Source organism: Emydura macquarii, unplaced genomic scaffold (assembly GCF_026122565.2).
Source record: "Emydura macquarii macquarii isolate MOO-44397 ecotype Brisbane River unplaced genomic scaffold, CSIRO-AGI_Emac_v2 contig_2676, whole genome shotgun sequence".
Classification (NCBI taxonomy): Eukaryota; Metazoa; Chordata; order Testudines; family Chelidae; genus Emydura; species Emydura macquarii.
Window position 1 is genome coordinate 1,890,689 of NW_027132813.1, and position 7,812 is coordinate 1,898,500.

General features: G+C 42.2%; 1 long non-coding RNA gene across 1 annotated transcript; it reads right to left on the reverse strand.

Annotated features, from left to right (window-relative positions):
• Window positions 1-536: 536 nt before the first annotated feature.
• On the reverse strand, window positions 537-4,448 carry LOC137164470 (uncharacterized). Its single transcript, XR_010923043.1, has 3 exons — window positions 4,322-4,448; window positions 1,226-1,330; window positions 537-644 (listed from the first exon to the last, which is right to left on the reverse strand). It is a non-coding gene; the product is annotated as an uncharacterized lncRNA (long non-coding RNA).
• Between the last annotated feature and the right edge of the window lie 3,364 nt (window positions 4,449-7,812).

Genomic DNA, 7,812 nt, shown 5'->3' on the forward strand with positions numbered 1-7,812 from the left:
AAATACACATTAGATGAGACCACAATATTTTATGGGGAATAAACACTTACACAAATAGCCTGGTAGTCAGGGCACTCCCTTACAATGCAGGCGACCTAGGTTCAGGTCCCTAGTCTGCCTGATTCAAGCATCTTGGTTCTGCCCTGATGCAGAACAAGAAATTTTTTGAAATCTCAATCAGTTTTTTAGGGTGGGAAACCATTTCCAGCCCTGTGCTACTTACAGTGTTCAAATTAACTGTATCAACTCCAGACATGGACCTGGGCATTATTGTAGACAGCTCAGTGTGCAGCTATGGTACAAAAAGAGAAAAAAGACTAACAAGGCTTTAGGATGCATAAGCAATGAAATAGTGAACCATATGGAAATTATCGTGCCTTTATATAAATCAATAATGCAGCCTCATCTGAAATATTGCATTCAGTACTGGTCACACATCTCAAAAAGCATATCGCAGAACTAGAGATATTTCAGAGAAGGGCAACAAGAATGATCAAGGACCTGGAAAAACTTTCATATGACAAAAGATTGAAAAGATTGGGCTTGTTTATTTTACACAAAGGAGATTAATAAAAGGGGACATGATAAAAGCAGATAAAATAATGAAAGGTGTAGAGAAGATAGATCAGGAGCTTCTGTTCTCCCTGCATCATAACACAAGAACAAGGGGACATGCAAGGAAATTAAAAGGTGGAAAACTCAAAACTGATTAAAAAAAAAAAAAAACACATTCTTTTTCACACAAATAGATTAGTTATTAGAACATGGAATTCATGCCTTGGGAAGTTGTTAATGCCAGAATTTAACAAGATTAAGAAAAAGACTGGATATTTATATGTATAGCAAGAACTCTAGAACTGTCATAATTAATTTTAACAAACATTGCAGAAAGGACATTAAATCTCATGCTTCAGCTCCTAAACTAACCTCCAATTATTATAAACCAGAATAAGACCTAATGGGGGGAGGCAGATTATCCCACATTTGCTTACAGTGGCATCCTTACACCTTCCTCTGAAGGATCTGGAGCTGGCCATTATCAGAGATAGGGTATTGGACTAGATGTACCTCAGGACTGATCCAGATGCTTATGTTCCTTCTGGGCTGCAAGTTTTGTGGCACTGATGCAGAGAATTGAGTATGTGTTCATCTACGTAACCCTTACATAGCCTTGAGGAACAATGTGGCCTCACAGAAACTAAACAATCCAGGGAAAGAAGCTTACCTGAATCTATGAGTAAACCCAGCTGACAAGCTTCTGGCACAGATTTTGTCTGTTTTCTCTTCCAAACAGTCCAAGGTTCGGGTGTCTTTGTTTCCAGCCCTGTATCTGACAGATAAAAGAATTAGCAGGACTTCTTTAATCTTTATTTTCTCCCAGATAAGAACTTTATAGCTTATTTTATATTTTAAGAACTTTTATAGCTTATGGAAAGGCTTATTTTGTATTAAAATGAAAGAGCATCACACCGTGTATTACAGTATCTTAGCAGGAACATACCTAGCCACACCAGCCCCTACACCTGACTGCAGGGATGAGTGTGTCATTCACTATATCCAGTTTGGGTAAATACAACAGACATTGGCTTGGACTTTAAATACAGTTTATTTCAGCTGTTCTCTAGAATAGGTGGGATCTGAAAACTCCCATAGAGCTATACTTAATTCCAAAGTCCTTTCGGGAAATGGCCTGCAATTCAGCATGCAAGGGACCCCCCATTCAAACCCTAACTGCTACCCAGCCAATGACAGCAGCATACCCAGCTATTGATGGAGGAGTCAGACCTTTGCAGTGCTCCAGGCCGTTTGGCCTTCTTCAGCCACCTCCAGCCTCCACTCTCTCTCAAATAGAGGGAAGGTTGCCATGGTGCCTGAGGCAGAGGGAAGTGAAAAGGGTGGGAGATATGAAGCGGGGGGAGAGGGTGCGGAGGAGGGATGAGTTATTTCCAAATTCAAATAAAAAATGGGCAAGACAAGAGTTGGGGTCAGTGCACATCTCCACTGCAGGCAATGAGGCTACTGTAAGCTAAGAGGCTTCCTCCCTAAAGGCTGAAGAGAGTTTCCACAGTTTCTCTTCCATGAGACCTCTTCTAAAGATCTAAGTGCCAGATGTGTCCACACATTCCCCCCTGCCCAAAGCAAACAGACTTCCAGAGAAGGAAGTTGCTGATCTACTCTGATGACTAAACAGAGGTGGGAGACACGCTTTGTGCTCTTCACATCTCAGCAACCGTGGTCCTCTGTGTTCACCACGAAGCCATGTGAGAGCTGGAACATGGAAGCCCCCCTGCAGAGCAACTACAGCACCAGAGCCGAATTATTTGCTCAGCTACACCAGCACAATCCTATTGACGTCAATGTAGCAACCCCACCGTAAGAGAGAGGATACTCTGACCCAGTCAAGACTCAGAGTTGAAACAACATTAACCCCATTGTCTCAAGAACTATGTTTAAACAGTTTTCTAGAAGGGACTGATATATTTTCAGATCCTAGTGCAGGGCATCTCTTGTGCCTCAGTTTCCCCCTCACATTTTGGTTGCCTTGTCTATTTAAACGATATGCTCTTTGGAGCAGGGACCATCTCTTACTATGCCTTTGTACAATGCCCAGTCCAATGGTGCTGCTGCAATGTAAAGAACAAAAAAGACTTTATACATGCATATTGTAATAAACAGATCCCTTAAGAACAGAGCTTCCCACTGACCCACTTCCACAGAGGTCTGTACTACAGTGAAAAAGTCACATTTGCCCCAGCAGCCACCCTCCCAGATGTCACCATTCAACCGGTCCTTACAAACGTCCATGGTCCCTCCACCATATCAGAGGAAACAGCATCCTAAAGTACAAGCCCCCTATCTATTTGACAATGGGGGCAGAGGGCTACATTAGTTTGGATAACAGTATTGACCTCAAGCTAAGCGTTTTTTAAAAGGCAGGTTATTGAATTAACTGCCTCCCACCACACACACACACACACACACACACACACACACACACACACCTCCCAGTGACTAAACAGGGTACCTTCTCTCACACACACACACACACACACACACACACACACACACACACACACACACACACACACACACACACACACACACACACACACACACACACACACACACACACACACCCCTCCCTCCCTCCCTCTCTCTCTCTCTCTCTCGCTCTCTCGCTCTCTTTATACTCCCACCACAGCAGCAAACAGGAAAAACTCCCTCACCACCCCCACTGCCCTTTCTCCCCTTTTATACTGCTTATTTTTTTCTCTCAGCTATCCAGCTGGTCAGCTAATTACCTCATTAGATCATCAGCCTCCCTACAGGTGCAAATGATCCCAAGGAAACATCCAAACCCATTCAGACTATCTAGCTCCCTCTTACTCTAACTGCACCCAGTGCCCCGTATATTCTACATGACCAGGCTACTGGCTCCCAAAAGAGGCTCTATTTGTAGCTGCTAATAGCACTTTGTCACAGGATGTAGCATGTCAACAGAGATCAGGAAAAAAGACAAGAGATTAGAATATAAATGGATCTAAATACTAACAAGCAGGAAGGGAGTAAGGCTCAGCCTTAAGCAAGAGCAGTTAAAAGCAAAATGACCACTATAGGGCTGTAGTTGGTCAACCCTCTTAGATTTTAAGTGCCAGCTAGCAGGAGAACCTCTTTGGAAAGTATCCTGTCAAAGAGTAAATTATAACAGGGAGTTTAGTAATGGTCAGAAGTCAGGAAATTCTTAGGGAAAAAAAGAGGGGTCAGTTCCCACCTCTGAAGGCCAGTGATCTGAGTAAAGACAACTAGGGGTGTAGGCCTGGGGCTTAACCCATGCCCATAAATCAGCCTTGGGTGAAACTCAGGGATTTCCCAATTAAAATCAAGAAAAAAATGCTCCACTGCTGGTAAGGCACCCCCCACCTCAGGAATGCCCCTAACAAAAGTTGTAAAGTAGAGACATTCTGGGTTGTAAAGTAGGCACACCCAGGGGCTGGGAAATTTAGGAAGGATACAAAAAGAAAATGGTAAAATAGATAAGATAAGCTCTCACCAGTGAATTTATGTTGACTATCTACACAAATAAATAAGTTACAATTTAGGCATAAAAGATAAAATGGAAAAAAGACTTAAACAGAGAGAAGAAAACATAGGTGCCAGTACATGACTGGTTATATTTTGTTACGTAGGGGTATTGGAGAATGTGATAGATACAGTAAATTTAAAGGAGGTAGCTAGTTTTACCTATATAATATAAATGAAAAACAATGCTCTTTGGGAACCATCATTGGACTGCTCAACATCAAGTTGCTAGAACTCTTACCCCTCTGTACAGCTGTGACATGCAGAGGCATCACTGGCATCCTCAGAAGAGTGGATCCTGACTGGTGATCGGGTGAAGTTACTCTCTATATTGGGAGCAGTGAGCATAACAGATTTGCTTGCCAAATGTATTCTGTGTGTGTTGCTAATAAATAGATGTTTAGAGCACAGTTGTGTAAGGCTTTCACTGAGCAAAGATCCTGCAGACCCATAAAGCCCCGTGGGTAGGGGCGGGTACTTAAATTGACCAGGTTTTTCCCTGAGCCCCGTGGATAAGGGTAGGTGCCTTACACCCTGAGCCCTCAGTAGGGAAATGGTGGGGGTACCTAAATAAACTGGGTCACCGCTTGAGCTCTAGGTAGGGTATAGGCGGCGTGCCCTAGATTTTTGCGAGTAACAGGGGTTTCCAAGACAAGAATCCAGGAAGCTAGTTCAGTTTTTCTTTAATTTTGCTATAACAAATGTGTTGCCAGCTCTTGTGATTTCATCACAAGTTTCACAAGAGCTGGTGTTTTTCATAAAGCCCCATCTCCTGGAGACAAGAGATTATGTGACAATCTCAGCTTTCTTTTTTTCTTTTTTTTTTTTTTAGAGTAAGTTGTATTTCTCATGGTTGTGAAGAAAAGTTTGAAAACAAGACCTGAGTGCACCCAAAAGGGTCAGAAACATTATTATTGCATTTAAATCTTATGATTTTTACCACAATCTCATGATTTTTTGAGGCCTGACTTATGTTATTTGAACTGCTGGGATTGGCAATACTATTTGCTGCCACAGTATATATGCAAATCCTTTTGGGGCATTTGTTGCATTCTTTACTTGAGGTTTCCCACCATATCATCACTCTGGCCTTAGCCAGGAACAAAGGTAGAAGAGCCATAATATTAGCAAGAAAAGCTATTCCCAGCTTTGCTGGAAACTTGGTAAGAGCACATTTTCGGGTGTGGCAGACCAGGGTGGTGTTGCCAATTTGGGGGGTCATCCAGATTGAACCAATGAACAGATGAGGTTCATATATCAAGAATCTAAACCCCACCCCCAGGGAATTACCCACTATCACACTGTCTGGAGTGATTCTCAACCGGGAGCACCAACCTCAGTGCAGACTATCAAGAAGCAGCGCAGACACCCCAAACTGGTGGTATGTTCTATAATTAGATTTCACCAACATGGTAACAAATGTGAACTCCTGAAGCACTATAATAGTCTTACCATGGAGTCACAGACAGTCCCCTTGGGCATTCCAATCTATCTGACTTACTGATAGTGGGTTGTGTTCCACAGTTGCTATACATCAAAGATCACAAAATATTCAGGTTGCTTCTAATCCCAAGAGACTAGTCACTTACTCCAGGTCAATTTGTACCTTATATCTCTCATCAAAAACAACAATGGTAGCCAATCCTGTAATAAACTAACTAAAGGTTTGTTAACTAGGAAAAAAAAAACAAAAGAGATATTACAAGGTTAAAGCAGGCAAACAGATAAACACAAATGAGTTACAATCTATGGTTTTAAAGGGTGACAGAGTTGTAGTAATCTGTCAGTTCTGAATGTCTTTTAGGGCTAACCCAAGTTGACCCTTGGGATTTTCCTTCTATTTCATACCTCTGGCCCTGTGAGACAGCAAGAGAGAGATGAAAATTTTTCTTTTCAGCTAATTTTATTTCCTTCTTTCAAAATTCAAGATGATGGGAGAAGCCCTTTTGCAACAGCCTCTTCATGGGTATGAAAGGACAATTAACAAAGTCTTTGTATCGTGATTTCCACAGTGGCCCATTTAACTTTGGTAGGCCTTCTTGATGGGTAGGAGATCGTAGAAGATTAGGGTTGAAAGAGACCTCAGGCTCAAAGCAGGACCAACCCCAATTAAATCATCCCAGCCAGGGCTTTGTCGAGCCAGGTCTTAAAAACCACTAAAGATGGAGATTCCACCACCTCCCTAGGTGATGATTCCTCCTGTCTGGGTTCACAGTTTCAGAGCAAACATTTTTTTACAGTTATAAAGCAAAAACCTAAATATTACCTTATAGTACATGATAAAGATGTTATATGTGAGATTAATGCAGGCAGCAATTTACAAGCATTTCATAAAGTCTAAATATTAAACACACTGTTATAAGCTTACTACCCATCTTAACCATCCTCGTGCACATGTGAAACAGACTGGTTTCCAGCAATGAATCTGTCAGTGCTCAGCTGAGGCCAAAAGCTTTGGCAAGAGCTGGTACCTGGTCTGCCAGCATCACACTCACCTTCAAAGCATTTGGGCTGCCTCATTGGCCAAAACTCCACCTGCAGCCTTCTGAGTTCTGTTCACCCTGAGCCGGGTTGGGTTTCCTTTAACAAATCGACCCTTCTTGCCTCTGGTTCAGCATTAATTGATTGGAGATGCTTTTAACTGTTCCTTTTGGGTGTATTAATTTTTTACAGATTGGGTTTAGTTTGATGAGGCAGGAAACCTGAAACTGTTCCTGGCATCTCTTGTGTACTTAGAATAACTGCTCTAATGCATCCAGAGGAGCACGCAGCAGCAGGAGTGGTAATGGATAGGGCTTGGGAGGGGGAGCAGTTGGTGGAAGAGAAGGGGGGCGGCATTGGTGGTCACCTATCCATTTCCAAAAAAGACATCAGTAAGTGATTGCTTACCTGCGTCGTCTTTTATATTAAACAATTTTCCCAGCAGTGCGGGCTTTTCGATCAGGCCGGGGCTGCTGGCATTAACAGATATTAAATACACTCAGGAGAAATAGGATCAGATGTTTGAAGTATCTAGTAAATGTGCTGTTAGCCATCCTCCCAGGGAGGCTTAGTGCAAGCTATTGTGTTTTGCTGAATGAAAGAAAGACTGGAATATTAGGCAGGGAATCCAAAGGCAATTTTATAGGCAGTGTTATGAAGGTCTGGAACACATTGCTAAAGGATTGGAAGCGTTTCTATTACAGCCATCAAATTACTTGCTATTCTTAAACATTGAAATGTCATTTTATATTTTAAACTCTCCTGGCTGGTACCTGCAGAGAATAAGAGGCAGAAGTTCCATCTGTGGCAACAAAAACCTCCCTATCCCTCCTCAAAGTTGAACTGTGACCTGCTATTAGACTAAGCAAAGGATTCATGCTCATTTCAAACCCAAAGAGTACCAGCAGATATGTTAGGTCAAAATCCTCTCTCGTATAAAACTCTGTTAAAGTCTGGGGAGTTACACAAAGGATGAGGTTGGATGATTCTGTCAGTCCTCTCATGCTCTTAGGGAGATGGCCTGGATCATCTAATAGGTCTTTTACTTCTGTGATTCATTTCTTCCAGAGCATTTGCCACCTTTTTAGTTCTGGAAATTTAAACCACCATCATCAAAAGCAAACTACTCTACAGGAAAACAATCAGTAGAAGAGAAGCCAGACAGGCTGGAGTGGAAACGAAGTGAAAGGGTGTCAAAAAAAGACAGAGAAGATACCCTCTGAAGGTGTATGTACTTATTGTGTCTGGTGA